Source organism: Musa acuminata, chromosome BXJ2-7, assembly GCF_036884655.1.
Source record: "Musa acuminata AAA Group cultivar baxijiao chromosome BXJ2-7, Cavendish_Baxijiao_AAA, whole genome shotgun sequence".
Taxonomy (NCBI): Eukaryota; Viridiplantae; Streptophyta; class Magnoliopsida; order Zingiberales; family Musaceae; genus Musa; species Musa acuminata.
The window spans coordinates 22,259,681-22,271,099 of NC_088344.1; the positions used below are offsets into that span (position 1 = coordinate 22,259,681).

The 11,419-nt window shown below is 38.4% G+C and overlaps 1 long non-coding RNA gene and 1 pseudogene across 4 annotated transcripts; both read right to left on the reverse strand.

Moving 5' to 3' along the window:
* Positions 1-1,448: 1,448 nt before the first annotated feature.
* LOC135617344 (uncharacterized) lies at positions 1,449-8,799 on the reverse strand. Of its 4 annotated transcripts, none has more exons than XR_010488690.1 (7): positions 8,477-8,799; positions 6,204-6,325; positions 6,058-6,120; positions 5,834-5,952; positions 5,585-5,706; positions 4,117-4,475; positions 1,449-1,861 (listed from the first exon to the last, which is right to left on the reverse strand). It is a non-coding gene; the product is annotated as an uncharacterized LOC135617344 (long non-coding RNA). The 4 variants fall into 4 exon arrangements; XR_010488691.1 differs by adding an exon at positions 3,130-3,184 and having other exon boundaries at positions 6,058-6,325; XR_010488688.1 differs by having other exon boundaries at positions 6,058-6,325.
* On the reverse strand, positions 3,651-3,852 carry LOC135618109 (small nucleolar RNA snoR143; annotated as a pseudogene).
* Positions 8,800-11,419: the final 2,620 nt, after the last annotated feature.

Below are 11,419 nucleotides of genomic sequence, written 5' to 3' on the forward strand. Positions count from 1 at the left end.
TCCAACCGCGGTGGTGCAACATCCCTCATTGGCTCCTGCTGTGACACCCCCACCCCCGGAGAGTCATCTTTCCTCTGTCGACTCCGTTGCACCGAACGAAGCCGGAGTCGCAGCCGCCTCTCCATCATCAATGGACGTTGGTGGAGGTGAGCTCCCGATAACTACGGAAGAACTGGAAGCATTCTTGGCTTCATCTTCGTCGTCGGTCGATCTTGGCGGTGTGCAGAACTGCACCGACGATGCGTTCTTCGCCGGAGAGCTTGAAGCCTTGCCGATGTCGGATGACACCGACACAGCCACGACTACCATCCCGAAGGCCTCACCGCCAGCCCTTGTCGATCTTCTCTCGATGTCCGATGACACTCGGATTGATTCGACCACGGTCGCAGATGTTTCCTCCTCATCGTCGTTGATAGACTTGGTTGCGTGTGAGCAGATGTACAGCACCGACGATGACTTCTTCGCGAGCCTGGAACATGTCCATGCCTTGTTGATGTCCGATGACACGATTCCAGCCTCGCTGATGTTTGGCACCAACACTGATTCAACCACGGTCGCAGCGGCTTCGTCGTCGTCATCGATCGACATTGTTGGGTGTGAGCAGACGGAGATCATAGATGATAATTACGACTTCCCTATTGATTCGACTATGACCTGGTGGTTGGATTTGTAGCTTGCTTGTATGAAAACTTATACGGAAAATGATGTTTGTTCATGTATATCATAACATTGGAAGGGAAAGAAAATTTTATGTTCTTGTAAATATTGGCCATAACAAAGTTCAATTTTCATCTCATGTTTTGTTTGTTGTTTCCTTAATATGATGGCATATATAAGAAATGGTATCAATGTTGTTTCGTCAAGTTCAAAGAGAAAGAGTGATCATATGATATCAACAGGTTCTCTCAACCTCAGACTTTGCTGGTTTGGACGACTGGTATCGAAGGCAAGGCAGCAAATTTGATCAATCATCTTTTGGAAACATGTTCCAACTTTTTTGTTTCCGAGTGAAGTCCACAACAACAACAGAAACAAATAACAAAGCTGCTGCAAGTCAATCCATCGTTAAAAACCTTTAATCACTGAATCGATACTATCGAAAACCAAACCTTTAATCACTGAATCGATAAAAAAATTCCATGGTTTGAAGCAATTGACAATGCCCAAAAAAATTCTAACTGATATGCAAAAGATTAAACACACATATCATAGTAGGAAATGCATTCTCTCCAGAAATCTGCATCATGTTAAATTCATTAGATGAATATCATAGTATCAACAACTAGTCCTGATAAGCCACCGTTAAGAAATACAAGACAATTGAGATAGAAGAACATACCATTCATCTTTCGACTCGAAAAAATTGTCAAATTACATCTAAATTACATATTTAGAATTTTGAATAAATTTAAACAACCAATCTGAGTCTACTATTCCAGCTTTGGAAGTTACATACGAATTCAAATAATTAATATTAAGTCTACAAAACAGTAAAAATTTGTGGGAGTAACCACGTCGGTTTTCAAAACAAATGATAAGAACAAATAACACTCCTGAGAAGATTGGAACAAACTAAGATATGGGCCCAAGGACTCCCAATCTTCCTTCATGTTAATCTATGACTAGTTCAAGCGCATAAATCAGAAGAACTTTGTCTTGTTACATGCCGGAAGCTTATGAAGAAGAAATGTAATCCTAATTCCTTTTGCAAAGGTTGTAGCATTCAAATTCTTTTGGAATGTAACTCCTCTTCCTCCTTTGAGGCATGAATTATAACATGATCTGGCAAAGGAGTCATAGTGCCCTGCTTTCTTTTAGGATCCTAGTCCTGCATGATCTTTACTTCGATATCGAGGACGCCCTGACATTTTTAAAAGCAAAAGGTCAGTTAAAATGGATCATTAAGCACTTGAATATATATATATATATTTCTCCAGGTATATCTGTGTTTTTATTACTGTTTAGAAAGTCAATAAATTTATCCATCTAAATTTCAGCACAAACAAGGTTAGTACAATAAAAAATTCGAAGCATTTAGGTACAACCGACCAGACAAGCATTTCTAGTTGAAGTTGTCAATAGGCAAGTATCTATATGAGCATTGCGAGGAAACCAAGCTCTATTAAAGTAATCATGCCGCACTAGAGATATAGAAAGAATTCAGGGACAGAAGTATCAAATATGAAGAACAAAAAGTCATCTCCTTCATCATGTGGCACTAGTGATGTAGAAATAAAGCAAAATAGAAGAAAAAGAAAGATATTTTGAGTTTTTCCCTCTCCTCAAGCATTTAAACTTAGCCAAGCCAAATTATTCTTATTGCAGAGTTTAAGCTCATCAGCATCCAGAGAGGTGATCAAGAAGGCAAGATACTTGAAAAGGAGAGTTTGGATTCAAACAATAAAAAAAGTTAAGAACACAGTTTGACGAAAATTGTTCTTGATGCTTTCAACATGTGTATGAGACAAATTCCTACTGCAGTCAACCATGCAGCAGCAACAAAATCATAATGCTTGAAGTTGCAGCAAAAACACACAGGCATTGGCAACCGTTATAAATGAAGAAAAAACCAAGAATCCAATTGCAATGACTTAATGACTTCATCAAAATTTTGACTGTAACAATCATTTTGCTGCCGTCATCAGAATAGTTTCATTGAAAAATTTTCTACCATAAACTACTTATCCCAGTTACCATCAGAAATTATCTTTGTTTGCTGTTCTTCCAAGATCAGTTATGCATGTCATTTCAAGCTTGAGTTGAACAGAATCATGCCATGATCTAAGAACTGGCATTTACTGGAGTCTCTATGCATGTTACACACAAAATAATCCACCTCATTCAGAGAGTATGCCACGAATTCAAACTTGAGTTCAATAGAGAGTTAGGAATAGAGAATCTCGGAGACACTATGGATGGAAGGATAGAGAAAAATAAGACAGGAGAGAAATAGGGAAACTTGATTTCGAAATAAATATATATATCAAATTAAACATATAAACCTAATTAATTAATTAATTAATTAATCTTGGGGCTTTAGGAAACACACGATTTAGATTTGGATTCTGTTCAAGAAACGATCCAACAGCCGTATCTATCATTACAAACATATAAGCGCTTCACTCTCACTTTGCTCTCCTCTCCTATGCTCCCTTCTCCTCCATGTTAAGAAGGAATGACACTCCTGAGAACAAATAACAAATGATAAGGAACAAATAATAATACTTCTGGAAAGATTGGACTCCCAATCTTCAATCTACGACGAGTAGAAACATATAAATTAGAAAAACTTTGGCTTATCAAGAAGAAATGTAATCTCAATTCTTTTTTTTTTACAAAGGTTATAGCATTCAAATTCTTCTCGTCACTCTAAAATTTAAATCTCTAAAAGTAATAGGTCAGTTAAAATGGGATCATTAAGAACTTGAATATATATTTCTCCAGGGATATCTATGTTTTCATTGCTATTTAGGAAGTAAATAAATTCATCCATCTAAATTTCAGCACAAGCAATGTTACTGTAGTAAAAAATTTGAAGCATTTAGACACAACAGACAAGTATTTCTAGTTTGAAGTTATCAATAGGCAAGTCGTTATATGAGCAATGCTAGAAAACCAAGTTCTATTAAAGCATTGTAAGGTGTACAACTATATATGAGATGGTATTAATGAACAAACTGAAACTGTAGTCAAGTCATTTGTGGATCCATCCATGGTTGTCTGACCACTATCATCGACTGAATAGTTTTCATTTTATGCATTGTTGCTAAAGACCCCAAAATTAGAACAGCAGAGGCCAAAAGATTACAACCAACAAATGCATAATAAGAATGGAAAGCTTACTTAATGCAAGGAATCACTTTACAACCAATTGCACACAAATCATCTAGTCTCAAACCCATATTTAAACAAAGGCCATGCAAGGAAGAACCAGAATGTCCTCATAATTGTTAAACTGATTCCAATGAAAAACTGCATGAATGTGGCACACTCACTTGTAAGTTCTTTCAAGCATCTTAGACAAACAATTCCAATGAAAAACCTTAATTTTTTCAAGCAAGATAGACAAAATCTAAATTAAATTGCCACAGACAAAATGTCTAACGATGAGCTCACCTCCGAGAAGCTTGTACCAGAAAGATAGCCCAAGCAATTGCACAAAGCCCTCTGTTGTTGACCTTCGGTGTAGAGCTCCACACCATTTTCCAAAAAGTTGAATCTTTACTGGACCACAGAAGTCAACTCCAATATCCTTCTCCCCTTCTCACCATACACAATTATGATACGAAGTCCAAATCGGGTGTACCACCAAGGCTTAACATAGATTGGAGATCGATATCAAGTACGTTCAGGGTCCTGGCGGCTCTAATAATGATCACCGATGCTGACCTCAACACTGGAGTACCCGTCCACAGCTCAGTGGTTCTTGTGAGGACGTCACTAAGCTCCGCAAAGAACACACCATCACCAACAAACTAGAACATAGGAAAATAAAATCCACAAAGTGTTACAATAAGAAACAATCTAGGGAGATACTTAACGTTAGGGTTCGTGAAACTTTGTGTGAGTGAAGATTGGAGATCGCTTCGATTGCCATCTCAATGGTCGAGCATCGGATGACGACATTAAAAAAAGACACATCAAACTTTGACATATTAAATAAAAGATATTATTTAAAAATAAAAATATAATCATATAAATGGATCTTAGTTTATTATTTTATAATGTTTAAATCAATTTTTAACTAGTTATTTTGAAAATGTATAATTTTAATTATATATTAATAATGCTAATCTTTTTGTAATGTATAAAATTAAAATAATGAACAATTTAAGGGTTTCAACTAAATAAAAACCAAATAAAAAAGAATTTAATTTCCATCAATTAATCATTTAATGATAGTTTTATCATTTATGAAAAATAAACTGAACTGCAAAAAAAAAAAAAAATGAGATGCTCAATGCAAAAATATATAACATTGAGGATTATTCTAGGGAAATCTTACAATAAAATAAACATCTTTATGGAAAAAGGGGCTCACAAATCTTATTAATTTAACTTCGTAAAAAATATTTTTTTAAAACTAAAAAAAATATTTGAATATGATAAGGCATTTGATTTTAACCTTTAAAAATTATTTTTTTTCTCATTTTTTTAATAATATATATGCATGACAAAGATTTTTAAGAGACCATAAGCAAATAAATGTCAGATGGCATACCGAAAGATAAAACACTCGATCAATGTCTGCATTACAACTATCCATGTCTTTCACAAAACACATTCTATACAAATTTGGATGTAGAAAGAAGCCCAAAAGTCATAGCAAAAGATCGGATAAAATATACAGGATTTTTCTACCACGACTGTTAGACTAAATAATCAAACTATAGGAAGACAACTATAAAAAGCCTCCTTTTCATTTCAAGGTAATATACACTCATCACTATTAAATTTCCAATAAAATTTTATCACAGATCGCCTAGGTTTTAAGGGGAAGAAACTGAACAAAGATAAAAGATCTCTAGCATGTAGTGCTGAAGAGAAAAATGAACAGAACCTAACAGACAATTTATAGTCTTACCGGGAATCAATAAAGCTTCACTAAATATATGGGCTGCAGGTAATGCTCATTCAACATGCCCACACTTAGCTTTGCTGACCTAAAAACTTGACATCCGCATGCATCTTAACTCGAATGAAACACTAATGAAATGATAAGATACTGCATTAGATTTCAGATAGTGTCAATTGTTAGACACAAAGGAGATGAAATCCATAACTAACACATCCACTAGAAGATTCAAGTTCAAGATAGAAGGTAACAGCTTACATGGTACTACATTGAGCAAGGCGTGACAAAGTAGCATAAGCAGCAGTAGCAGCTGCCTCGAGCAGCTGTTTAACCTTGGTGAGGTAGTCACTCATAGCCTCCTCCTTTGGCTTCCTCCCCTGTCAATTTTACTAATATTAAATAAGAAATAAATTTTGTCCAACAAGTTATATATATTTATTTATATTTATATATATAAGATTTGTCAAGTGGATTTTGTAAACCTTCAACAGCCTTCCAAGCTTCTCATTTGGCTCTATCCCTCATATTGAATATACCAGGTCAACCTGCAAAGAAACAAAAGATAAAAGTGTCAAAATTTTGTTTGGCAAAGATTGAAAATAACGAATCAGAATATATTAAGGAGCACATTCTAGTATTCACTGGTCCGACAGTCGCTTGGTAGTAAAGCCCATACAGGAACAATTTGCTCTTCTTAGTAGTATTTACAGGTAACGTTTTAGCTTTTGCAGCATATTCTTCAAAATCTACCTGTAAAAGATTAGATATCATCATCTAGTTAAGTTTTCGCAGATAAAAGAAATATATTGACTCGAAATGTACTATGTGGCACAATAACCAATACTATCAAGACAGATTCTTAGAAGCAAACACTTATAAAAATAAATCAGAAACTAGGAAACAGATAAAGAAACAATCTTAATACTTATGGACTACATATAACAAAGGTCATATGCTAAGTAAAAATGAAAAAAAAATGAATGACCGAACAGCCTCAATGACATAAATAAGAAGAAATGATAATTAATAACAATAACACAAAAATAAGCCCATCTTTTCAATTCAACTATTTGGAAGAAATGGGGAGCAGAAGACCAAGACTTCTTTTATTTGTTTTCTTTTCCTCTTCTGAGAAATGTTTTTTCTTTCGCGTCCAAAAATAAGTGTGCAATAGAGTATGATTTAGGAAAAGTTGTTTCTTCTTATGTGTGCACACATGCACACATAACAAGAACATCAACTGGGGAAAATTGATAGCAGATTCTAGCAATTATATTTATTACTTTAGGGCCACTAATTTCAGGCGTTATGGTTTTTCTTGCTCATTGTAGCAATTATTCACAAACATTTGAAGAGTTTAAGCCTCGCTGTATCTGAAAAAATTAAGATACCAACTTCATATTTTTTTCATAGATATAACATAAATGAAATTGTCTTTATTTTTCATTAGATACCAAAATTTAAAATTGAATGATGATGGACGATGCTCTTGCAAAGATTCTCCAACTATTATTATGAATCCAATGAAATATAAATTGATGAAAAGGATCTACATTCCAGTTACTCTTATGCATACAGATATGCAACTTGGAATTGGACCATTGAATGTTATCAGAGTTCTTTTAGAGTACATCAGAAATGGTATTACCTACAGGAACCAAAACTAGATTAGGAGTGCATGAGATCTATCAACAAGTACACAAATAGAAGAACTGATAATAGACACATGAAACAGTCTCAAATAGATTTTTGAAGTAGGTTCCAAATAAGCTCTCCATGTTAAAGGTAATGTATATCCTTGAGGGTGAGGCAAAGAGTTATACAGATCCATACAAGTTTGTTTTCCAGGCATCAAGAGTGTTGGAAGATTGTCTCTGAAGCTCACTAGATTTTTAACCATGTCTTTGATCCATCATATGTATAGATTTTCAAAACATGCATCTCTAGTGTATCGCACGATTTTAAACAGGCGCATGCTTCCTATGGTCTTTGTGAAATCAATCTCGTTCGCTAGACTGAACACTAAAACTCCATCCTTTATGATATGGCTTCTTCAAGCTTTTGCAAGGATATATAATTTACCATCTAAAATGATCAACTCTACTTATAAGAAATTGTCAAAGCAACCCCGATCTAATTATAAAATACAAATCATTTCCATTCACAAATACAAATCAAAGACTACTATTCATCCAAAATTAAAAACAAAAGTCTCTGATGCTTCAAATTTCACATAGCTACAATTTTAGCTACACTTTCCAAATTGTGATAGAATTTAAGAGTGAGATCTATAGTTATGGTCAACAAAATACTCAATATCAGACGTCTCTTGGCCCATCAAAAGACAAACGGATCATTTCTGACGCACTTCTGCATCATGTAATATGATCAATGCATCTTACCTATCCTTCCATCGCCATGTTCTTGCCTTCGTTATGAGGCTTAGGCCATGGAAGAGTTCAAAAGGACTCAACCAACAATATCGACAAAGAAAATAAAGGGGGTGACATAAAGATTCTTTCTAGTCTCAAGAAGCTAATCACTGTACAAATCGATCAGACACTAACTACTAAATCAACCCTTCACCAAATGATCAAGGAAGCCTCTGATCTTAACTGAGAAAGGGGCCTCATGCATTCATGCTCTCCAGATCCATGAAACTACATGAATGTCAGCATATGGCTCCATACAACAGCTTGAAAGGTTCAAATCGAAGAATAACCAGCCAAAGAACTGCAGATGTTCTAGGCAAAATAAGATCATTATGACTAACATACACGCACAGTCAGAGCTCTAAGATTAGGTCACCACATCCCCAAAAAAAAGGGAAAAATTAGCAAAATAGAACACAACAACAGGAAAAGAGGATCAGAAATCAAGTGGCGATGTTGTTCTCATCACCTGCAGACCCATCGCGCTCTCTATTCCTCCTCCTCCGCGTCTTTGGATTCCCGGTTGCGTCGCCGGGTCGCGAAGGACCGAGAGATTATTATGTACGCGCACGTCATTATAGGCCTCGGATTCAAAACAATATGCATTTGGATTTTCGATGGATCAATGCGTTCCAGATCGAAATCAACATGCGACGGACCTCGTTGGCATACAGGGGCAAATGATCACCCTCCTCGTCCCTCTGATTGGTTCCGTCAGCTCCCACCCTCAAACCACAAGGCAATACTGGAGGAAGCAGCGCACACACCTCCTCCGTCTTCGCGATCATCGAACCAACCTGAAATCGATCGAAGAAAACTCAAAATCAGCCCTAAAATCCATGCATTACGCTGAAAAATGAGGTGTTTCGGACAAAATGCTCACCTCCGTTCCCGAGCAGAGACAGATCGAACGGGGCGAAGGGCTCGGTGGATTTGGAGACACAAAGAAGATGAGCACGTGCGGAAGTTAATTTCAAATTAAATATATAATACGACACTAAAATCTTATTAATATAATTAATTTGGGGATTCGGAATCCAGAACAGGAAACACGCTTCAAGAATCACTCTGCGCGCCCGTTGCATACATATATATATCGCACGGTCTCCCACTCTCACTCCGTCTTCTCGCCCCTGCGCCTCTCGCCTCTCCTCTGCTCCATTCTCCTCCTCGTTGATTTCCTCTCCTCTCCTAGTCAAGAAACCATCTTTAGTCGTCCATCAATGGAGCCCATCGACCTCGTACCGAGCGGCTACAGGTTCCTTCCCACGGCGGAGGAACTCTTGGTTGACTACCTCGCCAACTGGGTAGCCGGCGCACCCCTCCCTGGCCGCGCTGTCGCCTTCGCGGACGTCTACGGCACCGAGCCGTGGAATCTTCTCGGCAGCGATCGGCAGGAGGGCTATTTCTTTGCGGAGCGCAAGCCCAAGAACAGCGGCGGCTCGCGCGTCGATCGAAAGGCCGGCAGCGGTTCTTGGACTCTGTACAAAAAGCAAGAAACCGTTAAGTCCATGGTCGGCGGGCGCGAGATGGTGGTCGGGCGAAAGAGCTGCCTTTCTTTCAACGATGGTCGGCGGAAGAACTCCGGGTGGACGATGTACGAGTTCGAGATGTGTTCGTCCGGCGGCTTCGAGAGACGAGTTCTCTGTCAAGTCAAGAGAAGCTCGCATTGTGCCTACTCCGGCGGCACCACCATCAAAACGGTTGAGACCACCTTAACGGAGGCCGCGACAGACACGGTCACCGGCGACAGCTTCGTTGGGCTAAAGAGAAATAGAGACGAATCTTCTACTCTCTCGGCAAAAGCATCGACTCTCTCAAAGAAGCCATGCTGGGAGTTGGTTGCACATCCCAGCAGAGCATTGCAGTCCGACGTCTCACCACATCCAACCGCGGTGGTGCAACATCCCTCGTTGGCTCCTGCTGTGACACCCCCGGAGACTCATCTTTCGTCGGTCGACTCCGTTGCACCGAACGAAGCCGGAGTCGCAGCCGCCTCTCCATCATCAACGGACGTTGGTGGAGGTGAGCTCCCGATAACTACGGAAGAACTGGAAGCATTCTGGGCTTCGTCTTCGTCGTCGGTCGATCTTGGCGGTGAGCAGAACTGCACCGACGATGCGTTCTTCGCCAGAGAGGTTGAAGCCTTCCTGATGTCGGATGACACCGACACAGCCACGACTACCATCCCGAAGGCCTCACCGCCGGGCCTTGTCGATCTTCTCTCGTTGCCCGATGACACTCGGTTTGATTCGACCACGGTCGCAGAGGTTTCCTCCTCATCGTCGTCGATAGACTTGGTTGCGTGTGAGCAGATGTACAGCACCGACGATGACTTCTTCGCGAGCCTGGAACAGGTCCATGCCTTGTTGATGTCCGATGACACGATTCCAGTCTCGCTGATGTTTGGCACCAACACTGATTCAACCACGGTCGCAGCGGCTTCGTCGTCATCATCGATCGACATTGTTGGGTGTGAGCAGACGGAGAACATAGATGATAATGACGACTTCATGCAATGGATTGAAGCCCTTGTGAAGTCCGATGACACCCCTATTGATTCGACTATGACCTGGTGGTTGGATCTGTAGCTTGCTTGTATGAAAGCTTATACGGAAAATGATGTTTGTTCATGTATATCATAACAATGGAAGGGAAAGAAAATTTTATGTTCTTGTAAATATTGGCCATAACAAAGTTCAATTTTCATCTCATGTTTTGTTTGTTGTTTCCTTAATATGATGGCATCTATAAGAAATGGTATCAAAGTTGTTTCGTCAAGTTCGAAGAGAAAGAGTGATCATATGATATCAACAGGTTCTCTCAACCTCAGACTTTGCTGGTTTGGACGACAGGTATCAGAGGCAAGGCAGCAAATTTGATCAATCATCTTTTGGAAACATGTTCCAACTTTTTTGTTTCCGATTGAAGTCCACAACAACAACAGAAACAAATAACAAAGCTGCTGCAAGTCAATCCATCGTTAAAAACCTTTAATCACTGAATCGATAAAAAAATTCCATGGTTTGAAGCAATTGACAATGCCCAAAAAAATTCTAACTGATATGGAAAAGATTAAACACACATATCATAGTAGGAAATGCATTCTCTCCAGAAATGTGATTTCAATAGTGAGCGAGAACAACGTATGCATCATGTTAAATTCATTAGATGAATATCATAGTATCAACAACTAGTCCTGATAAGCCACCGTTAAGAAATACAAGACAATTGAGATAGAAGAACATACCATTCATCTTACGACTCGAAAAAATTGTCAAATTACATCTAAATTACATATTCAGAATTTTGAATGAATTTAAATAACCAATCTGAGTCTACTATTCCAGCTTTGGAAGTTACATACGAATTCAAATAACTAATATCAAGTCTACAAAACAGTAAAAATTTG